This window comes from Bufo gargarizans, chromosome 5 (genome assembly GCF_014858855.1).
Source record: "Bufo gargarizans isolate SCDJY-AF-19 chromosome 5, ASM1485885v1, whole genome shotgun sequence".
In the NCBI taxonomy this organism is placed as follows: Eukaryota; Metazoa; Chordata; class Amphibia; order Anura; family Bufonidae; genus Bufo; species Bufo gargarizans.
In genome coordinates this window covers 438,121,318-438,133,588 of record NC_058084.1, presented here as the reverse complement: position 1 = coordinate 438,133,588, position 12,271 = coordinate 438,121,318, and positions in this window count along the sequence as shown.

The following is a 12,271-nucleotide window of genomic DNA, read 5'->3' as shown; positions in this document are numbered from 1 at the left end:
TTACATAATGGAGTGCAGTGTGGGGGCAAAATTACTTAGTGGGGGGCAAATTACATAATGTGGGGCAGTGTGGTGGGCAAATTAATGTGCGGCAGTGTGGGGGCAAATTACATAATGTGAGGCAGTGTGGAGGCAAATTACATAATGTGAGGCAGTGTGGAGGCAAATTACTTAACGTGGGGCAGTGTGGGGGGCAAATTACATAATGTGAGGCAGTGTGGGGGGCAAATTACATAATGTGGGGAAGTGTGGGGGCAAATTACTTAACGTGGGGCAGTGTAGGGGGCAAATTACATAAGGTGAGGCAGTGTGGGGGGCAAATTACATAATGTGAGGCAGTGTGGGGGGCAAATTACATAATGTGAGGCAGTGTAGGGGGCAAATTACATAATGTGGGGCAGTGTGGGGGGCAAATTACATAATGTGGGGCAGTGTGGGGGCAAATTACTTAACGTGGGGCAGTGTGGGGGCAAATTACTTAACGTGGGGCAGTGTGGGGGGCAAATTACATAATCGAGGGCAGTGTGGGGGCAAATTACATAATGTGGGGCAGTGTGGGGGGCATATTACTTAATGTGAGGCAGTGTGGGGGGGCATATTACTTAATGTGGGGCAGTGTGGGGGGCAAATTACATAATGTGGGGCAGTGTGGGGGGCAAATTACATAATGTGGGGCAGTGTGGGGGGCAAATTACTTAATGTGGGGCAGTGGCGGGGGCATATTACTTAATGTGAGGCAGTGTGGGGGGGCATATTACTTAATGTGGGGCAGTGTGGGGGGAAAATTACATAATGTGAGGCAGTGTGGGGGGGCATATTACTTAATGTGGGGCAGTGTGGGGGCAAATTACTTAATGTGGGGCAGTGTGGGGGCAAATTACTTAATGTAGGGCAGTGTAGGGGGCAGTATTACTAATGAGGGCATTCTAGAAGGGAATTACTATTGGTGGGACTATGAGGAGCACTATTACTATGGGGGCACTATTATTTCTTCAGGATAGTATTTGTGATATTGGGGTCGGGGCACAGCGGGCAGCAGGATAACACTGTGGGGACTCCAGGTTGGGGGATGATGATAGAAAAGTGAGGACACTAAGATGTCTGTGTGTCACACTCTGCAGAGACGAGGCCGCTGAGAGAAGTGTCCGGACCGAATGGAGAAGATGAGGACAGAGAAGATCTACATTGGAGGAGACGTCACATGGACGCCCTGGATGTGAGAGGTACGTGCTGCAGTATATGTGCAATGCTGCTATTTTATGTTTTGCATATGAGAAAATGTTTACAATTAAAATGTTTTAATTAAAAGTTCTATTTTTATTATTTGGTCAAAAGGCTGATTGGGCGGAGGGGGGATTGTAACGGGGCTGCTGTAGAATATCTAAAATTAGCTGGTCAAGTAAAACAATCATTAAATAGGTGACCGACAAAAAAGGGGCACCAGCCCTGACGGCATCCATAGCAACCAATCACAGTCCAGCTTTCATTTTGCGCAAGCAGCTTAAGAAAAGAAAGCTGAATTCTGATTGGTTGCTATGGGCAACGGGTTCTTCCTCACAAATAAGGCCCAAGCATTTCAGGTAAATATTCAATGTATATACGTTTGTATGCATCAAACGTAGAACCCTGACCCTGTGTATACCATAAAGTTGTATACATCACCTATAGACACCTGTATACAATATATATATATATATATATATATATATATAAAACTATATACAAAGAGCATTTCTATGCAGTAAAACAAAATTTATACCGAAGCATACCAGCCGACCATAAAAATGGAGAATTTTGTTTTCTCCATTTCCATAAAATATAAGAATTGATGCGTCCGTCATGTTTTTAAAGCTTATTATGTGTTCATATCCGTATTCTGAGCTGTAGAGATATATGTGGTGTAATCTCTATCATTCGTTATGGTTTTCCAATGTCTCCGTTAAAAAATAAATAAATAAATAAAAATGTGCAATCCTTTTATGGGAGGATACAGAGATGTTTACCCATGCACCGGGAATATATCACGGTACATACACCAGCGCTCAGCTATATTTCGGCAGCGGTGGGACCCGCACCTATCAGACATTGGGGGGAAAACCTAGCGATATGCCCCCAATGTATCAGATGATACAACCGCTTTAATGCCAAAATATAAGAATTTATTGAATTGTCTTTTATGTAATTTCTCCAAGGGCAGTTCTCTAATATAGTAGCTGACCATACACATTAGAAAATTACATTTCGGGTATGCGCACGCGGGGGACTTCGACACTTTCAAAATCGCTGTGCAGAAGCCACCGCGGTTTCTTCCGACGCTGAGCCAAGAAGGGCCATGTCTCTTCATGTGCCACGGCCGTCGCTTTAAAGCATTGACTGCGCAAATGGCTTACAATGAGAGGTGTCCAATTCCGTTATGTGAACGGGCCAAACCTGCTGATTTCGAGGGGTGTTGTCTGACCACCTAATATCTCTCCGATGGTGCATATTGTTGGAGAGAAGAATCAGGTTGATAGATTTCAACATGTCCGCTCCTTTAGTTCTCATGGGAGATACACCACGACCACCAGACGTATCAGGCAGCACATACTCCTCTGTCCCCATTGCACACGCTTGTGTATGGGGGGGGGGGATATTTGTCAGCCACATGAGCATTTAGCAGACCGCTTTATAAAACGTGTAGCCAGCTTTAGACCTGGGCCATGAGTTTACAGTACAACGTGTGGTGACGGGGGACGCAGGAAGTTCCTGTAATGGTTTTATAATGCATGCAGTGTTTAGAACTCATTTTTGGGAAATCCTGTTGGAAAATCAATTTGTGCGCAGTTTATTGGGATAGCGAGACTGGAAATGTTCACGAGCATCTCCAGGCCTGCACCATTACAACATCACAGCCCCCTGGCCAGTCATGTATCTGCTGATGGATCACCAGAGGACGGTTATCGGTAGCGTGCTGCGCTGTTTTATTGCTTTGGCCAGAAATCGCCTACAAATCCATCTGCCGTTTACAGTGCACTGGGAAGTTTTAAAGACATCTTGACCAGAGCTGCCATGTGGCAGATGTATAGTCTGGAAACTGGTGCAGTGACACGGAGAGGGGCGTGCAGACATTTCTGGACTAATCATGGTGCCTGATTCTGCAGGTAAAGGACAATATATAGTGGACTACATAGAATGTGAATGGGACAAGATGCCAGATAGAAGAAGATGAGCGACCGATCAGCGCAAGAATATTATATAGTCCCATCTTCTCCGCAGAGCACCTTCCTTACCTCTCTATAAGGCCTCTTTCCCACGGGCGTGCAAAATGCGGTGGGGCAGCCGCAGCGATCCGGCCGTTCCGCAAAAAGGTAGGACATGTTCTATCTTTTTGCGGAACGGAAGTACGGGGCGAAACCCCACGGAGGCACTCCGTAGTGCTTCCGTAGAGTTCTGTTCCGTGGTTCCGTTCCGCACCATTCAGCATCTCCGGATTTGCGGACCCATTGAAGCGAATGGGTCCGCATCCGTGATGCGGCATGCCCACGGAATGGCGCCCGTGTATTGCGGATCCGCACCAGTTTAGTCCTCCTGCATTCTGAATGGAAAGAGATCTGTTTAGGATGCATCAGGATGTCTTATGTTCCAGCAGCAGTACGTTTTGTGACAGGACACAAAACCGCTGCAAGCTGCGGTTTTGTGTCCGGTCATAAAAATGGGGGAAAAAAAAAAAAAAAAAACACAGATCCGTCACTGAAAACAATGTAAGTCAATGGTGACGGATACGTTTTTTTTTTAGGAGCCTAAAATACAGATCCGTCAACCATTGACATTCAATGTATTTAGTGATGGATCCTTTTCTTTCCGTTTTAACGGAATGGATGCATCCTGATGTGCAAAATCAAAACGGATCCATTTCATTCCGGTAATAGGATCCTCTGCCGGATCTCAATATCGTAATTAACAACGCAAGTGTGAAAGTAGCCTAAGTCAACATGGGAGGGAATTGCTGCAGATTTCCCCCTCGGGTCTACACAGGTAAAACCCTGAGTGGGTTACGGTAATAGGGCCAGCTCATGAAATTTTACAAATGTCGTCTACATGCTGTAGAATTTTTAAGCGCAAAAGCTGACATGCGGTCAAAGATTTTGAAATCCGAACCACATCAGTGTCTGCAGATTTCACCCTTTGCAACACATAGAGTGAAATCTGCAGCATATCTCCTTGTAACATATGTGGATTCACCACGGAATCGCGTGAACATCCACAGAGGATCAATTCCATCCTTTGTGGGAATTTACCATTCAGCAGTAACAGCCATTAAAGGTGTTCTCTGGGCTACGGATATTGACGATCTATCCCCAGGATAGGTCTTCAATATCAGATCGGTGAGGGGGGGTCACCAGCCACCAGGCACCCCGATGATAAGCTGTTTCAGGATGCCAAGGTGCCGAACCCTACACGGCATACGGAATCCTCTGATTCCGTCCATAAGCGGTTAGCATCTGGTGTACCGTAGCTCAGCTCCCATTCATTGAATCCCAAGACCACTACACATCGTACAGAGATGTCTGTCTCCATCTGACAGCCCCAAATAGTTAATTGGCAGGGGTTCTGGGTCATCAATATCTGTAACCCACAGAACCCCATTACATTTTTTAGCTCAGTCCCTTACATGCAGTTTAATAGAAAGCAGAAAAAGTGTTTAGGCTGGACTCACACTGCCGGCAGAGCCTTCCGGCATAGAATAGTGGGAATCGGACAGACACAGCGGTATTTGTCCGCCCGATTCTCTGCTTTTTTTCCTGGGTTTTGGCTGGATCACAACCGAACCCCAATAAAGTTAATGGGGCCAGATGGCATTTCGGCAGCATCCGGTAGTGACAGATCCAGCAGGCTGTATACAGGCTTAGGCTACTTTCACATTAGCGGCAGGGGATTCCGGCAGGCTGTTCCGGCGGGTGAACAGCCTGTCGGATCCGTCCTGCCGCTAATTCACGCGTGCCCCCGGACTGCCGCTCTGTAATGGGGGCGGGGGCGAAGTTTCGCGCAGTACTTTTAGTCCGGCTGCCTCTCGACGTGCACTGCCCCCATGATAGTCAATAGGGACGGAGCGGCAGTCCGGGGTCACACATGAACTAGCGGCAGGACGGATCCGACAGGCTGTTCACCCGCCGGAAAAGCCTGCCGGAGTCCCCTGCCGCTAGTGTGTAACTAGACTTAATGCAGTGTCAGTAATTAGTATAATTTATAGTAGTATCAGCCATTTATTATTATTAATATTTATTATTAAAGCGCCATTCATTCCATAGCGCTGTACATATGATAAGGGGTATACATACATAATACAGACAATTGCACTAATCATAAACAAGACGAGTTACAAACTGGTACAGAAGGAGAGAGGGCTCTGCCCGTGAGGGCTTACAATCTATATGATAATCATACATTAATATTGCATGAAGTAAATATTTATATATATAGTCATTAGGTCAGTAGTATGGAGTAGTACCGTAGACTACTATAGACAGACTACATTCAGAGTGTCAGTACTCTATAGTAGTATCTGGCACATACATAAGTATTGTATACTAGGTGTGTACACTGTCAGTAGTAGTACCAGAACAGTCATGTACATTAGTATTGTATACTAGGTGTGTACACTGTCAGTAGTAGTACCAGCACAGTCATATACATTAGTATTGTATACTAGGTGTGTACAATGTCAGTAGTAGTACCAGCACAGTCATATACATTAGTATTGTATACTAGGTGTGTACACTGTCAGTAGTAGTACCAGGCAGTCATGTACATTAGTATTGTATACTAGGGGCGTACACTGTCAGTAGTAGTACCAGGCACAATCATGTACATTAGTATTGTATACTAGGTGTGCACACTGTCAATAGTAGTACCAGGCAGTCATATACATTAGTATTGTATACTAGGTGTGTACACTGTCAGTAGTAGTACCAGGCACAGTCATGTACATTAGCATTGTATACTAGGTGTGTACACTGTCAATAGTAGTACCAGGCAGTCATATACATTAGTATTGTATACTAGGTGTGTACACTGTCAGTAGTAGTACCAGGCACAGTCATGTACATTAGCATTGTATACTAGGTGTGTACACTGTCAGTAGTAGTACCAGCACAGTCATATACATTAGTATTGTATACTAAGTGCGTACACTGTCAGTAGTAGTACCAGGCACAGTCATATACATTAGTATTGTATACTAGGTGCGTACACTGTCAGTAGTAGTACCAGCACAGTCATATACATTAGTATTGTATACTAGGTGTATACACTGTCAGTAGTAGTACCAGCACAGTCATATACATTAGTATTGTATACTAGGTGCGTACACTGTCAGTAGTAGTACCAGCACAGTCATATACATTAGTATTGTATACTAGGTGCGTACACTGTCAGTAGTAGTACCAGCACAGTCATATACATTAGTATTGTATACTAGGTGTGTACACTGTCAGTAGTAGTACCAGGCAGTCATATACATTAGTATTGTATACTAGGTGCGTACACTGTCAGTAGTAGTACCAGCACAGTCATATACATTAGTATTGTATACTAGGTGTGTACACTGTCAGTAGTAGTACCAGGCAGTCATATACATTAGTATTGTATACTAGGTGTGTACACTGTAAGTAGTAGTACCAGCACAGTCATATACATTAGTATTGTATACTAGGTGTGTACACTGTCAGTAGTAGTACCAGCACAGTCATATACATTAGTATTGTATACTAGGTGTGTACACTGTGAGTAGTAGTACCAGCACAGTCATGTACATTAGTATTGTATACTAGGTGCGTACACTGTCAGTAGTAGTACCAGGCAGTCATATACATTAGTATTGTATACTAGGTGTGTACACTGTCAGTAGTAGTACCAGAACAGTCATGTACATTAGTATTGTATACTAGGTGTGTACACTGTGAGTAGTAGTACCAGCACAGTCATGTACATTAGTATTGTATACTAGGTGTGTACACTGTCAGTAGTAGTACCAGCACAGTCATATACATTAGTATTGTATACTAGGTGTGTACACTGTCAGTAGTAGTACCAGCACAGTCATATACATTAGTATTGTATACTAGGTGTGTACACTGTCAGTAGTAGTACCAGCACAGTCATGTACATAAGTATTGTATACTAGGTGCGTACACTGCCACTAGTAGTACCAGCACAGTCATATACATTAGTATTGTATACTAGGTATGTACACTGTCAGTAGTAGTACCAGGCACAGTCATATACATTAGTATTGTATACTAGGTGTGTACACTGTCAATAGTAGTACCAGGCACAGTCATATACATTAGTATTGTATACTAGGTGTGTACACTGTCAGTAGTAGTACCAGCACAGTCATGTACATTAGTACTGTATACTAGGTGCGTACACTGTCAGTAGTAGTACCAGCACAGTCATATACATTAGTATTGTATACTAGGTGCGTACACTGTCAGTAGTAGTACCAGCACAGTCATATACATTAGTATTGTATACTCGGTGTGTACACTGTCAGTAGTAGTACCAGCACAGTCATGTACATTAGTATTGTATACTAGGTGTGTACACTGTCAGTAGTAGTACCAGTACAGTCATGTACATTAGTATTGTATACTAGGTGTGTACACTGTCAGTAGTAGTACCAGCACAGTCATATACACTAGTATTGTATACTAGGTGTGTACACTGTCAGTAGTAGTACCAGCACAGTCATGTACATTAGTATTGTATACTAGGTATGTACACTGTCAGTAGTAGTACCAGGCACAGTCATATACATTAGTATTGTATACTAGGTGTGTACACTGTCAGTAGTAGCACCAGCACAGTCATATACATTAGTATTGTATACTAGGTATGTACACTGTCAGTAGTAGTACCAGGCAGTCATATACATTAGTATTGTATACTAGGTGTGTACACTGTCAGTAGTAGTACCAGGCAGTCATGTACATTAGTATTGTATACTAGGTGTGTACACTGTCAGTAGTAGTACCAGGCAGTCATATACATTAGTATTGTATACTAGGTGTGTACACTGTAAGTAGTAGTACCAGCACAGTCATATACATTAGTATTGTATACTAGGTATGTACACTGTCAGTAGTAGTACCAGGCAGTCATATACATTAGTATTGTATACTAGGTGTGTACACTGTCAGTAGTAGTACCAGGCAGTCATGTACATTAGTATTGTATACTAGGTGTGTACACTGTCAGTAGTAGTACCAGGCAGTCATATACATTAGTATTGTATACTAGGTGTGTACACTGTAAGTAGTAGTACCAGCACAGTCATATACATTAGTATTGTATACTAGGTGTGTACACTGTCAGTAGTAGTACCAGCACAGTCATATACATTAGTATTGTATACTAGGTGTGTACACTGTGAGTAGTAGTACCAGCACAGTCATGTACATTAGTATTGTATACTAGGTGCGTACACTGTCAGTAGTAGTACCAGGCAGTCATATACATTAGTATTGTATACTAGGTGTGTACACTGTCAGTAGTAGTACCAGAACAGTCATGTACATTAGTATTGTATACTAGGTGTGTACACTGTCAGTAGTAGTACCAGCACAGTCATATACATTAGTATTGTATACTAGGTGTGTACACTGTCAGTAGTAGTACCAGCACAGTCATGTACATAAGTATTGTATACTAGGTGCGTACACTGCCAGTAGTAGTACCAGCACAGTCATATACATTATTATTGTATACTAGGTATGCACACTGTCAGTAGTAGTACCAGGCACAGTCATATACATTAGTATTGTATACTAGGTGTGTACACTGTCAATAGTAGTACCAGGCACAGACATATACATTAGTATTGTATACTAGGTGTGTACACTGTCAGTAGTAGTACCAGCACAGTCATGTACATTAGTACTGTATACTAGGTGCGTACACTGTCAGTAGTAGTACCAGCACAGTCATATACATTAGTATTGTATACTAGGTATGTACACTGTCAGTAGTTGTACCAGGCACAGTCATATACATTAGTACTGTATACTAGGTGCGTACACTGTCAGTAGTAGTACCAGCACAGTCATATACATTAGTATTGTATACTAGGTGTGTACACTGTCAGTAGTAGTACCAGCACAGTCATGTACATTAGTATTGTATACTAGGTGTGTACACTGTCAATAGTAGTACCAGGCACAGTCATATACATTAGTATTGTATACTAGGTGCGTACACTGTCAGTAGTAGTACCAGCACAGTCATATACATTAGTATTGTATACTCGGTGTGTACACTGTCAGTAGTAGTACCAGCACAGTCATGTACATTAGTATTGTATACTAGGTGTGTACACTGTCAGTAGTAGTACCAGTACAGTCATGTACATTAGTATTGTATACTAGGTGTGTACACTGTCAGTAGTAGTACCAGCACAGTCATATACACTAGTATTGTATACTAGGTGTGTACACTGTCAGTAGTAGTACCAGCACAGTCATGTACATTAGTATTGTATACTAGGTATGTACACTGTCAGTAGTAGTACCAGGCACAGTCATATACATTAGTATTGTATACTAGGTGTGTACACTGTCAGTAGTAGCACCAGCACAGTCATATACATTAGTATTGTATACTAGGTATGTACACTGTCAGTAGTAGTACCAGGCACAGTCATGTACATTAGTATTGTATACTAGGTGTGTACACTGTCAGTAGTAGTACCAGGCAGTCATGTACATTAGTATTGTATACTAGGTGTGTACACTGTCAGTAGTAGTACCAGGCAGTCATATACATTAGTATTGTATACTAGGTGTGTACACTGTCAGTAGTAGTACCAGGCAGTCATGTACATTAGTATTGTATACTAGGTGTGTACACTGTCAGTAGTAGTACCAGGCAGTCATATACATTAGTATTGTATACTAGGTGTGTACACTGTAAGTAGTAGTACCAGCACAGTCATATACATTAGTATTGTATACTAGGTGTGTACACTGTCAGTAGTAGTACCAGCACAGTCATATACATTAGTATTGTATACTAGGTGTGTACACTGTGAGTAGTAGTACCAGCACAGTCATGTACATTAGTATTGTATACTAGGTGCGTACACTGTCAGTAGTAGTACCAGGCAGTCATATACATTAGTATTGTATACTAGGTGTGTACACTGTCAGTAGTAGTACCAGAACAGTCATGTACATTAGTATTGTATACTAGGTGTGTACACTGTGAGTAGTAGTACCAGCACAGTCATGTACATTAGTATTGTATACTAGGTGTGTACACTGTCAGTAGTAGTACCAGCACAGTCATATACATTAGTATTGTATACTAGGTGTGTACACTGTCAGTAGTAGTACCAGCACAGTCATATACATTAGTATTGTATACTAGGTGTGTACACTGTCAGTAGTAGTACCAGCACAGTCATGTACATAAGTATTGTATACTAGGTGCGTACACTGCCAGTAGTAGTACCAGCACAGTCATATACATTAGTATTGTATACTAGGTATGTACACTGTCAGTAGTAGTACCAGGCACAGTCATATACATTAGTATTGTATACTAGGTGTGTACACTGTCAATAGTAGTACCAGGCACAGTCATATACATTAGTATTGTATACTAGGTGTGTACACTGTCAGTAGTAGTACCAGCACAGTCATGTACATTAGTACTGTATACTAGGTGCGTACACTGTCAGTAGTAGTACCAGCACAGTCATATACATTAGTATTGTATACTAGGTATGTACACTGTCAGTAGTAGTACCAGGCACAGTCATATACATTAGTACTGTATACTAGGTGCGTACACTGTCAGTAGTAGTACCAGCACAGTCATATACATTAGTATTGTATACTAGGTGTGTACACTGTCAGTAGTAGTACCAGCACAGTCATGTACATTAGTATTGTATACTAGGTGTGTACACTGTCAATAGTAGTACCAGGCACAGTCATATACATTAGTATTGTATACTAGGTGCGTACACTGTCAGTAGTAGTACCAGCACAGTCATATACATTAGTATTGTATACTCGGTGTGTACACTGTCAGTAGTAGTACCAGCACAGTCATGTACATTAGTATTGTATACTAGGTATGTACACTGTCAGTAGTAGTACCAGGCACAGTCATATACATTAGTATTGTATACTAGGTGTGTACACTGTCAGTAGTAGCACCAGCACAGTCATATACATTAGTATTGTATACTAGGTATGTACACTGTCAGTAGTAGTACCAGGCAGTCATATACATTAGTATTGTATACTAGGTGTGTACACTGTCAGTAGTAGTACCAGGCAGTCATGTACATTAGTATTGTATACTAGGTGTGTACACTGTCAGTAGTAGTACCAGGCAGTCATATACATTAGTATTGTATACTAGGTGTGTACACTGTCAGTAGTAGTACCAGCACAGTCATATACACTAGTATTGTATACTAGGTGTGTACACTGTCAGTAGTAGTACCAGCACAGTCATGTACATTAGTATTGTATACTAGGTATGTACACTGTCAGTAGTAGTACCAGGCACAGTCATATACATTAGTATTGTATACTAGGTGTGTACACTGTCAGTAGTAGCACCAGCACAGTCATATACATTAGTATTGTATACTAGGTATGTACACTGTCAGTAGTAGTACCAGGCAGTCATATACATTAGTATTGTATACTAGGTGTGTACACTGTCAGTAGTAGTACCAGGCAGTCATGTACATTAGTATTGTATACTAGGTGTGTACACTGTCAGTAGTAGTACCAGGCAGTCATATACATTAGTATTGTATACTAGGTGTGTACACTGTCAGTAGTAGTACCAGGCACAGTCATGTACATTAGCATTGTATACTAGGTGTGTACACTGTCAGTAGTAGTACCAGGCAGTCATGTACATTAGTATTGTATACTAGGTTTGTACACTGTCAGTAGTAGTACCAGGCACAGTCATATACATTAGTATTGTATACTAGGTGTGTACACTGTCAGTAGTAGTACCAGGCAGTCATGCACATTAGTATTGTACAGGGAGTGCAGAATTATTAGGCAAGTTGTATTTTTGAGGAATAATTTTATTATTGAACAACAACCATGTTCTCAATGAACCCAAAAAACTCATTAATATCAAAGCTGAATATTTTTGGAAGTAGTTTTTAGTTTGTTTTTAGTTTTAGCTATTTTAGGGGGATATCTGTGTGTGCAGGTGACTATTACTGTACATAATTATTAGGCAACTTAACAAAAAC